Source organism: Equus przewalskii, chromosome 15 (genome assembly GCF_037783145.1).
Source record: "Equus przewalskii isolate Varuska chromosome 15, EquPr2, whole genome shotgun sequence".
Taxonomy (NCBI): Eukaryota; Metazoa; Chordata; class Mammalia; order Perissodactyla; family Equidae; genus Equus; species Equus przewalskii.
The window spans coordinates 62,354,319-62,366,384 of record NC_091845.1 but is presented as its reverse complement, the minus strand read 5'-3'; the positions used below and the strand labels follow the sequence as shown (position 1 = coordinate 62,366,384).

Here is a 12,066-nt window from a genome sequence, read left to right as displayed (position 1 = left end):
GCAGTCAAAGAGAGTAACACAAGAAACTTCAAAGATATTGTAATTTTCTCCTTTTCAAGCTGCAGAGTGGGTACACAGGTGTCCTTTTTATTGTCATAATTATACTGCATGCATACATTATATGTATGTATTTTAGCATTAATGATATGCTGCACAAAACCTTCAAAGACTGTATAATCAGAGAGTAGGGAGAAATTTCAACATCATAGTTTATGTGGTTGCTTATTCATAGCAAATTCAATGTTATACAAATTAGTAACACACCATTTTGGGCAACTTTAGGCTTAAATCATTGTAGCCCAATCTTCACTATGATGACTTTCTGAGTGTTGGCAATTCCTATTTGTATCCTAAACACTGATTTACTGGATCTGCATTCATCCCACGTCCAATGCATGTGTGCTCCCTTCTAAGCCCCCCAAACACACACACACACTCACACTCTGTGTACATAGTATATAAACATATTTTTTTAAATTCACTTTTCTTTTCATCAGACATTACAGGCTCTCTCTGGGGATGAAGTCAAGCGTTGCTATGTTCAGATGAATTTTCTGGCCCAAGGAGATAATTTTGCACACAGTCAATAGCAATATCCCAGAAGTGAACCAGAAAACTCAACCAGTGAAACAAAATTCAATAGCAATATCAGAGCAGAAACCTCCTTAACCACAGAGGGTATGTTTTCCAAAGAACATACTAGTAAATGCAAATGGAGCACGTAATACCTGCATATGATCCAAGCTGATTGTGCCACATTATCAGATAAGGTTGCAAAGGAAAAAAAATTCTGCCTCAGTAACTCCCAGGGGGTCTCTATCGCTTAGGTTTACCGAAAGTCAATTTATGTTAACGTATTGCACAGAGCCCTACATCAAACCTGGGGTGAAGTTGTCACTTTATTGAGAAATCATTAAATTATTACACTATTTAATGATGCATGAAAGCAAAACGCAATTGTGAAGAGAAGTATTTTGGGTATAGATGCTGCGTTTTCGTAATGCAAAATGGTGCATTTCTGTCAATTCCCCAAACGCAGCCTGGCCATCTGTGCAAATCTAAAACTGAAAGGAGATGACAAAAGGTGACTAATTAAAACATGACTTCTTTCAAAATTCATTATATCACAGTACAGCGCACCACCCGAGGCCTTGAGACTTCTGAGCCAAACAGTGGGGGCCCGCCCCTCGCGTTATTTAGATTAACTTTATATTCAAAACAAAATATCTATGCTGGTAAGAAGTTTTATTCAAAAGACTACATAGCAATGGCGCTTTTATAAAAACAACAGTTGGGGCACACATTTGTCCATATACATGAGTACAACAATGTAAGAATATGCATACCTATGAAAATCATTGATACACAAAATCAACAAAAACCAAACTTTTCTTCTTTAAGCCAAAAGGTGACACACACACACACACATATACGCACAGGCACACACACATGCATATGTGTATACGTGCACATATACATACGTCTGTATATATATAATATGCCTCACCAGATCTTATATATCCTGATCATATATATAGCTATATACTTTTATATATTACATCTATATAACAATATATGGCATAGTTAAATGGTTATATGTAAAGCTTAGGTTTTTTTTTTAATAGGAATTTGATATAGAATGGTGTAAAACTCAGTATCAACTGAAATGATTCCTCTCGATAGTGTTATCAGTGTGAGAGTTCCAGTAAATGAAAAATATTAGCTATGGATGAAAATGGAATAGTTTCATATCTTACTAAATAATTTAGAGAATTATGGAAAAACCACAAATTGTTCTAAAATTCCCAGATGAGAAGACTTGACGACTGTTTTTACGCCATAAGGAAGAGATGGGCAAATGTTGGCTTGTTCCTTTTACACCATAATGCTGTAATGCTGATTGTAACTATCATATGATAATGTGGCATTTCAAACAAAATTACTTTCATGGAAAATGTTATGCATAAATACTTTTTAGGAAATTAATATATTCAAATTTTAAGATGGTAACAGAGACTCCTGTTTCATTTCAATATTGATCCAATTGTCTATATGAGATTTTGCAAAGTTCGTAAGTATCAGTACCACATAGGTCATTCACAATGAAAAATTTTCTTCTAAAGTTTACATCTTTTTCTGCTGCCAATGCTTAATGAATGCACATATCAATGCAAAAAAGGAAAAGAATATGATTTCTTTCCCCTAAAGAATGTTCTAAAATGACAAGCACTTCTAACTGGAATGTCAAAAGGAACCTGAGGTCCAAGAGAAGCTCATGCACTCATGAAGCTGGCAACGAACTCATGCATCATTTCTGTTCTTACCTACAGCATTTATGGCCAGAAGTATTTTGCCACTGAGTACACACTATTTTGCATTCTTCTCAAATTACTTCTAATGTTTGTGTTTTGTCTCCCTACATCAGTCGAATTGCTTTTAGCTTCAAGAAACAGAACATGAAACTAAAATTGTCTTAAGCATTTAATTGCTTGCAGATAACAAAAGGTATACAGCTATGTTGTCTCAGAATTGTTTCAGTGGCTTATAAATCTCAGGAAAGACCTAAACTCTTTATTTTCACTCTGTATTCCTCAGTTCATTAGCCTGGTCTTTCCTCATGGTCACAAAATGGCTGCAACAATTCAAACACCTACTTTTCACATCCCAACATATAAGAGTGGGATAGAAGGGAAGGACAAAGCAAAAAAGGAGAAGGAGATCATCTTGCCCATCTCACTTTCGCTTAATTCATGCAGGCTAATTTTTCCACAAACTCTCTAGAAGATTTCTCTTAAGTTTCCTTGACCAGAAGTAGGTCCATGACCATTTCCAGGAGCAAATGAAGCTGAGAGCATAAAGACCTGGCTTTTGTAGTCTCTATCATGGAAGGCTGACTTTACTAATGAGAAGATGGGAGAGAGGAGTGCCTGGTGGATAGGAAACCAACAGTGTCTACTGTAATCCCCAATCTGATTGTGAGTTGTCTACGAACTTGGGCTGGGTAATATGGTACTTATGTTTCCAGCAGAGTGGCCTGTGGAGCGCTGGTAACTTAACCTCCCATACACCACCAGTGAAAGTCCCCTAGGTGGCACTAGTCAGAAGAAATATTTGATAGGGCACATAGATTGCCATGTACTTATTGATGTCGAAACAGGGGTGGGGGTAGGGGAGAGGTTTAGGTAGCAGTTCACTTGTAAGTTGTTCCCTTTCATCAGAAGATGTGGGTGATCTAGGTAACTTCTGTCACTGTTCAGACAGAAGAATAAGCAAGTTTGGATCATACACAGCAGCTACTTTGCAGAACATAAACTATAAGGGTGTGGGGATGCACTCCTTAAGTTACAGAACTTTACCAAAAAAAACAGAGATTTTGCACAGTACTGAAGACTCTGCTGATCATTAAACAACTGTAGAAAGAAGGCTAGAGACTTCTATGTGATTAGCATAAACAGAGTAGAAACCGGAGAATTGATAAAGAATCAGGAAACTGACAGAAACCTCTAGGGCAGGACAAGGGTGTAGGCAGTCTCAGGGTTCTCCTCTAGATATGCCTGAATGAAACGGTGACCAGCATGGGCTTCAAGGTCAAAGTGCCAGAGCACAGAGATTGGCTCTGCCGCCTGCTCAACCATAGAGCTGTTATCAACTCAACCTCTCTGCGTGTTTCCGTAACTCTGAAGGGGGATCTAATAACACTCCTCTCACATAGTTATTGTGAGGACAAATCTAAATAATACATGTAACGTGCTTTGAACATTGACCAACACACTCTATGTATTCAATTCTTGTTAGCTTCTGTCACCACTATCGATACTCTTTTTTTTTTTTTCTGAGGAAGATTAGCCCTGAGCTAACATCTGCTGACAATCCTCCTCTTTGTGCTGAGGAAGACTGGCCCTGAGCTAACATCCATGCCCATCTTCCTCTACTTTATACGTGGGATGCCTACCACAGCATGGCTTGCCAAGCGGTGCCATGTCCGCACCCGGGATCTGAACCGGTGAACCCCGGGCCGCCGAAGTGGAACGTGCCAAGTTAACCGCTGCGCCACCCGGCCAGCCCCTAGATACTCTTAAGCCACACCTGACTCAGAGGTTGGCAGTCCTTCACGAATAGATTTCAAATCAATGCCACAGCCTCCGTGAATTTTGTTTATTTCATATAAATGCATCTTTAAATCAGCTCTTGTGTAAACTACGCATAAAGTCATATGCACACAAATATAAACATATCTATGTATGTGTGTGAATATATATACATATCATATGCATTAATATATATTTAATTGGATCATTTTAAGCCTTTTACAGGCTTCAGAGTTCTGACTTATAATGACTCCTTCAGATATTTTTTATAAGATCCGCTGGCACTTGTGGGGGCGCAGCATCCTTTCTAATAGGTGCCTGGTTTAAGTTTACTCGTGTGCCAAGAGGTCACATGCTATGCCAGATCAGCAAAATCACTGTTAAAGTAAATTCACACACTAAGCAGTTTATATTTCATCCAGATTTCCTGTAGGAAGGAGATCAGTAATCATACCACGAACCTTCTCACATTAATATAGCGGAGTACCTCTATTTTGCAGCATTACAAGTACTCTCGGAATGCTGAAGGATGACAAATTACAAAAAGAATAATTCTCCTGGGAGTTACAACTCTAGAGAAGAAGGCTTCAAAATGTGCATGACATTTGGCTCTTCATTCAAATGCAATTTCTGATGCTTTTGAAGTTTGCCTTTCACTAGTTAAATATATCGTGTGGGAAGAAACACTGAATTTGTAGCATATGTTTCTTTCTGTATTCAAAGAGTATTGGTAAAGGGCTCACCAAACTGAGGGCAATTAATCTTCAGCTTATTTACCTGGATAAATGCCACTATGAGTCCGTTTTATTGGGTATTAAGAAACACTTGACTTACAGTTTATGCATTTTCTTCTGATTACCTTTTTTTTTTCTTTCTTACCCTGTACTAACAACTAAGCCTGTGGGAATATCATGTCAATAAATGAATCAGAAATATAAACCATAAATGAAAACTGTGTATTTTTATAAAGGAACAAATCCGTGCATAATATCGTTGGCTATAATTTCTAAAAACCAGAGCCATATTTCCACACAAAATACTCCCTTTAAACCAGTATGTTCCTCCATGCCGAGGAGAAGTGTGTGGCCATATAGTCACACATCCTCATCCTGAACATGCCATCTCTGAAGGTCATGCCAAAGACACAGTCAGATAGGTCTTCATAGGCAGCTTTCAGTAAACCATGAAGTTGGCAAGAGTCATATTTTAAACATCTTCTGAATGATATAATCAACACGTATTTTACTATGTTTTGTTACCCACTAGAGAAATAAGCAAAATAGAATGGGGAATATTATACGATTTTTTAAAATGAATGGGGGTTATAATTATGGTCTTATTCATATACAGTCTAAATCACTTCAGCATCCACGTCTTCCCGTGAGGACACTTTGGTGTGTGGTTTGTTCATTCTACAAATACTTATTGACTATTTACTATGTGTCAGGCAGGTATGGACAGGATGGGTTTAACGAGGAACAAAGTGAACTGTGTGTATTAGTTTCCTATTGGTGTTCGAACAAATGACCACAAACTTAGTGGCTTACAACAAGGCAAATTTATAATCTTACAGTTATGGAAGTCGGAAGTCTAAAATTAGTTTCACTGGACTAACTTACAGTGTTACTAAGGTGGGTTCCCTCTGGAGACTAGGACAATATCGGTGTCCTTGCCTTTCTCAGCTTCCAGGGGCCACCTGCATTCTTTAACTCATTGCCTTTTTCTCCATTTTCAAAGTACCTCACTGCAACTTCTGGTTCTCTCCTTACATCTGCTTTCACTGACTTTCATCATCTTACCTCCCTCTTATAAGGCCTCTTGTGATTATAGTGGGCCCACCTGGATAATCCAGAAAAATCTTCCCATCTCAAGGTCCTTAACTTAGTCACATCTTCAAAGGATTAGGATGTCCACATCTACAGGGGTCAGACATTATTCTGTCCACCACACCAGGTATCTGTTCTCAGGAAGCTCACCTTCTGGGGGGAAGACAAGAAATATGTACTCAAATCAATTAACTGCCTAGTTTCAGGAATGAATATGTACTACAACAAAAATTTAAAAGGGCACTAGGAGAGTGAGGAATTGGATATGGAAGGGGTGGCTCTTTTATCTGAGGTGGACAGAGAAAGCCTCTGAGATGTGAGACTGGAGATCTAAATGAGAAGGAGGAAAAGAAGTTTCCAGGCGGAAGGAACAGCAAGTGCAAATGCCCAGCATTAGCAACAGGCTTGGGTGTTTTAGGGCAAGAAAAGGCCATTCCAGTGGCTGAGAGATACAGTGGCAGGAGGAGACACAGTCAGAGAGGAAGCTATGCCCTGACCATGTATAGGTCTCTGTACGTCGTGGTAAAAATTTGAATTTTATCCAAATTAGAAGGGAAAGCATGGGAGAATTTTAATCGGTAGGAAGACATGATGTAGTTTATTCTTCGAGAAGATCACTTTGGCTGCTGTTTAAAAATGGGACTATAGAAGGTCACGCTGGTGGCAGGGAGACAGGTTGGGAGGAGGAGATGCAGTAGCCCAGGTAGGGGGCAATGGTGTCTTGGATTAGGGTTTTCCTGGGGGAGATGCTGAGAAGTTATTGGAATCTATTTTGCAATAGCTCCAAAAAGATTTGCATTTAGGCCTCTAATTATTCTAGCAAAAATGTCATCTTTATATCCACCCCACTGACACTGTGTCTACTACGTACATATATAACAGGCATGAGTATTTGGGGATTATTTTCAAGTTAATTTGGAGTGGCAGTTGATTTGACTGATATTTGTTTAACTGAGTTGACCAGCTGTTTGGTTGAATTGATTGGATTGATCTGTTATTTCAGCAGTGTTGACGTAGCTGTCACCATCTCCAGGGCACCGAGGCTCTACGCTTATACTCCTTTGATATAAAACTACTTGCAATCGTCTTAGCTGAGATCCTCTCGGCCACAGCGGGAAAAGCCTCTACATATAATTTGTACTGGTGGTTGTTTGATGTCAAATTGATTCTGTAGCCAAAACTGTATTTGCTTAGCCATTCTTACTCAGTGTTTGTTTGCTTTGCTTTTTCCCATCCCTGCCCCTGTCTGTCTGGAACGAAACGAACTCTGCCCAACATCTTGCTCACAGTATCTTTATTAGCAGAATTGTGGAATGTGCCTGTCAAATTTTAAGTAGGTGTTCCATGTTTGTGATTTCTTTTCCTCAGCAAATATTTGTGTCTGGAAATTTTGCTTGCAGTGTACAAAGAAACCTTGTACTCCTGATGGAAAAAAAAAGCAGGTCCCTATTTGCCATTGCCTTGGGATAGACAGAAATCCTGGAATATATCTGGAGGAAAATATTCAGGCAGTTGATCTAATTTCTTCACCAAAGTTCATTGGGAGGATGTCATGTCATAAATTGGCATTAAAAGCTGATGTATGAAATATTCTGTTAAAAAATTAATACGTGGGTTTCAAGAGGAAAGTCTTATAAAACTAAGCGACTCAGATTCCAAGACTTCGGAATTTTTGTACACAGCAAGACTGGAGACTGAATCTAAGCATGAAAGGAAATGTTTTCTTGACATTTCTTTTCAAAACAAATCAACACTTGAGGTTGTTTTTAGAGGCACAATTCAATAACTGTGGAGAAACATTTTGCTTAAAAATTTCCTCTCCTTTGCTACCTGGAATGCCCTTTCTCTTGAGTTCTATCATTTCCTTCAAAATTTAACTATTCATGAATGCTTGCCTGATGAACCTCCCTTGTGGTGGGAAGGAGTGTAAATCATACTTACCTCAGTGGATGCTATGATAAAAAAGAAAATATATAGGAAGTTTGTGGCAGAGACATAGCAGGTACTCAAAAGTGTAATGTTTTTATTATTTTTTAATATTCCTTCAGCTCTTTTATATTTAATTGATTCACTGGCAAATTGTTCCTGATAAATGAGCCCTGGACTGGGAATAAGAAAACCTCAGCTTTGTTCCAAGCTGGTGGTAATATTTGAACTTAAACCCAGACCTTTCTACACTCAGTTCAGAGGTCTTCCAGCCCACTTAGCTACTCAGTTATTCAATGAGTATTTCCTGAGCTTCAATCTGGTTCAAATCAACCTCATTCGATCACGAACACAACCTTTGGGAACTCTCCCGCCAGTCTAACTAGCGGGAGGTGGATTCTTTCCCATCTGTGGGATGTAAAAATGCTCAAGACTCCTTCACAGGCCACAGTTCCAACACTGGAGTCAGACAGCTGAGTCTGATCGATCCTGGATTTTTACGGTACGTTTCACCACATAGAATTTCAACTATGCTATCTTCCTAATCTATTTAGCATTACATAACTTTGTGTTCAAACCGAAATAACTTACAGTTTGAAAACATTAAAAGATGCTTACCTGCACATGTTTGTAACTAAACATCTTACAAGAAATGAGGTAAGAAATGTGCTTTTAAAATATAAACACTTTGATGTTAAAACATAATATCCCTTTAACTAGCGTGGATATCATTGTTCCAGATTTACTTGTAAAAACGTGAAAAATCAACCCAATGAATTTTCTAGACAGTGTTGTTAAATAATTTATCTTTTGTTTATTTCTGTCTTTTCTTCTTCAAGCCCATATATCTGAATTTTTCTTTTTATTAAATTTTACGACACCAAAGATGTTAATAAACCACTCGTCTTATTTAATTCTTTTTTTAAACCTATTTCCATTTAAAAATCATTCAATAAAAATATGAAAAATAATTACATCATTTTTCTTTAATGTATTAAATCTTACAGCAAATCAACTCATCTCTATAATGTTGTCTGCCTTTTAGCATTTTATATGTTAGACTCATTTACATTCTGTCAGGGTTTTATGATGAATAATAAACATTGTTTTCAACAAATAATTTGAAAATCACTGGTGCTCGGTTCCTACTTCTGAGTGGAAATTCCACTTAGTAGACTGCTTTGCATTCTCATGGATCAGAAAAACAAGTAACCGATCATGATCGTAGAAATTTACAATGTGGGAAGTTGCTCTCTCTTTGCTAGGGGACCCTCCCCAAACTTAGAAATTATAGCTGCCCCAGACAGTGCCCTGTGCAATTGGTCCCATACATCTGAAGTTTCGTGTTATTCACCTTCACTATCCTGGATCACACCAATGATAAAATGGGCTGAATTGTGAGCTAGTGTGATCCATAGCAATGGGGCATTTAACCGGAAGCTGTCAGTATTTCACAAGTGTGATAATTTGTCGTTGGGTGTGAAGTTGGACTAGACAACATTTCAGGTCCTTTCAAACTTGAAGATGATCTGACTCAGTTCCTCTGCTCCTTTTGTATCTTCTTCTCTTTCTCACTCATAACCGGAAAAAGATTCACGCAGCAGATATTCAGTTATTCCTCTGAATATCTAAGTTATTCACTTAAGGACATCCTTGTGGTCAAAAACTTTTTTATGAGAATATTTGAATATCTTATATGAAATCAATCTTCCTTTCTCAGCTATGTTCTTCACCCACAGCTTCTTTTCAATGGTGGGGCACACCCTACCAGTATTAGGACACTTTCCACTTCCACATCCTGATGTATTTATTCCTTCGTCTGTTTAACAAATGTTTACTGAGCACATACTACAAGACGTCATGCTGTGTTGGATACTAGGAGCACAGCAGAGCCCAGAATAGATAGGAATCTTGTATCATGGAGAGTTCTTTTAACAAATTTTTAGCTTGGTATGTTTAGTGGGCTGAATGGTGGCCCAAAAGATACGTCCATATCCTAGTCTCTGAAACCTGATTATTATCTTATATTGTAAGTAACTATTAACTTAAATGGCTAAAGATGTGATTAAATTAAGGATCTTGAGAGAAGGAATTTATCCTGGATTATCCAAGTGGGCTGTAAATGTAATCGCATGTATCTTTATATTGGAGAAGACGAGAAGGTTCAACACTATACACAGTGGAGGAAGTGATATGAAGATGGAGTAGAGGGAGATGTGGCCACAAGCCAAGGAATTCCCACAACCACCAGAAGCTGAAATAGGCAAGGAATGGATTCCGCACTAGAGCTTTCAGAGAGAGTGTGGCCGTATAGATACTTTGATTTTGGGTTTCTCATCTCCAGAACCATAAGAGAATATATTTCTGTTGTTTTAAGCCACCAAATTTGCAGTAATTTGTTATAACAACTCCATGAAACAAAATAGTATAGAAAATCAGGACTTAGAAGCCAAATAACATGGGAACTCTGAGCTCTGCAATCTGGCATACGCGTGACTTCAGGCAAATCACTTAATCTCCCTGGCTCTTAGCTGCTATCTGTAAAATGGGAAAATACTGTTTACCTTCTATTTAATCATTGGCTTACAAGGTAGTACATGTTTGAGTGACAAGACTAGACCATAGGAAGCATACAATAATGGTAGGCATTTCAATATGCTACCCATCAGTCAATTAAAAAATTATATAAAAGATCAAGTTATTTTAGAGGAGTTCTTCAATTAGAAATATGAAAAAGTCATTTTAGAACAATTTGTAGTGATAATTAATACACACAAAATCTTTTATCTATTTGTGATCTTTGATAGTCACAACAACAAATAAAAAGAAGACAATAAAAGAACAGAGAGTGCAGCTGTTCTGTAATATCAAAGTCTCATTGCATTTCTCACACACGTGGTTGGCTGAAATGGATACTGATGTTTAAGTACCTAACATCCATTCCCTTCTCTTTCTTTTCTGAAGTATGCTAGTTAACGTTCAAATAGCCACACAGCCTGTGAGACTCAGAGCTTGCCTCATCTCCTCATCTTGAGCTCCAAGTCTAAGTACCTAAACTCCATTCTCTTTATAAAGGATTGCTTCAGAAATGAATACGTGCCACGATTTGACCAATGAGACCCAAAGGACCCATTTATTGGAGGCTTCTTAGAAAGTTCTTTTTTGCTTATCTGGGCAAGAGTCTCTGAGGGCTCTCTTTGTTCTATTCAATGTGAATAAGGAAGAATGCTACTGTTGCTATCCTATGACACTTTAGGATGAAGGTGGCACTTTGGACTGCAGAATGGAGAGATGATTGATGATTCTCTCATTGATCTTTTCAATCAGCCAACACTGGTCCTCACCCTACCTTTGCATTCCCAGTTAAGCAAGCCAATGAAAAGTTCCATTTTTAAAAAAGACAGCTTTTAATTATATTTTCTGTTGCTTACACATATATTAAGTGATAGACTGGCCTAGCAAATGCTGGGCCCAGCTCTGGCCCTAAATAAATCCACTTGTTCACTGGAAGATAGTCATGGCCCTAAATACTTATTCTCCACAATTTGGTTATTAAATTCAAATCTAATAAAGGTGGTGTCATATGAGAGAATCAACCAGAAAACAAGTCATGCTCAATAGCTAAGAAGGAAAGATAAAAAGTAGTGAGGATAATTATAATTTGCATTTCCTTTTTTAGGTTTGGGGAAAAGAAGCAAAAGCAATGTAGTTCTTAGGACTAAATAGATTTTGTGCAACTGTATACCAAATGGCTCAGGATCCGTCCATCGTAAAATTTGCTTAGAACAAGTTTTCCCTCCAGAAAGCTGTTATAATAGCATATGTTGCCTCCAAAATTCTCCAGTTGGATAATGTCCCTGCTGAAATACTCCTGTCCCTCTCAGGAATGTGATAAACACAATGTGATTTGGAGGGTGGATCAAAGTGAGATTATTATTCTTTTTTTACAAATACCTAAACCAAACACATATGTTCACTAAGGTAAAAGACACAAGTAATAAATATTAGCTTATGATCTAATGGGGAAAGCCAAAAAACATGGGAAAAGAAGTATGCAGCCTAAAAGAGGGAAGGTTTTCTATGTTATTTGGAAAGGTTCTCAGTAAACCAGAAACTGTACTTGAAACTATATTATTACAGGAAGGGAGGCCTTGTTTCCCCTTCTCCCATTCATAAGTAATGGTGTGTTGTTTCCAGAAAAAATAAAAACTTCTTCTAGGCCACAA

The 12,066-nt window shown here is 37.9% G+C and overlaps 1 protein-coding gene across 1 annotated transcript in view; it reads right to left on the bottom strand.

Annotated features, from left to right (window-relative positions):
- The window catches only part of ZNF385D (zinc finger protein 385D), an 801,336-nt gene that overhangs the window by 339,360 nt on the left and 449,910 nt on the right, over positions 1 to 12,066 (bottom strand). The window lies entirely within an intron of this gene.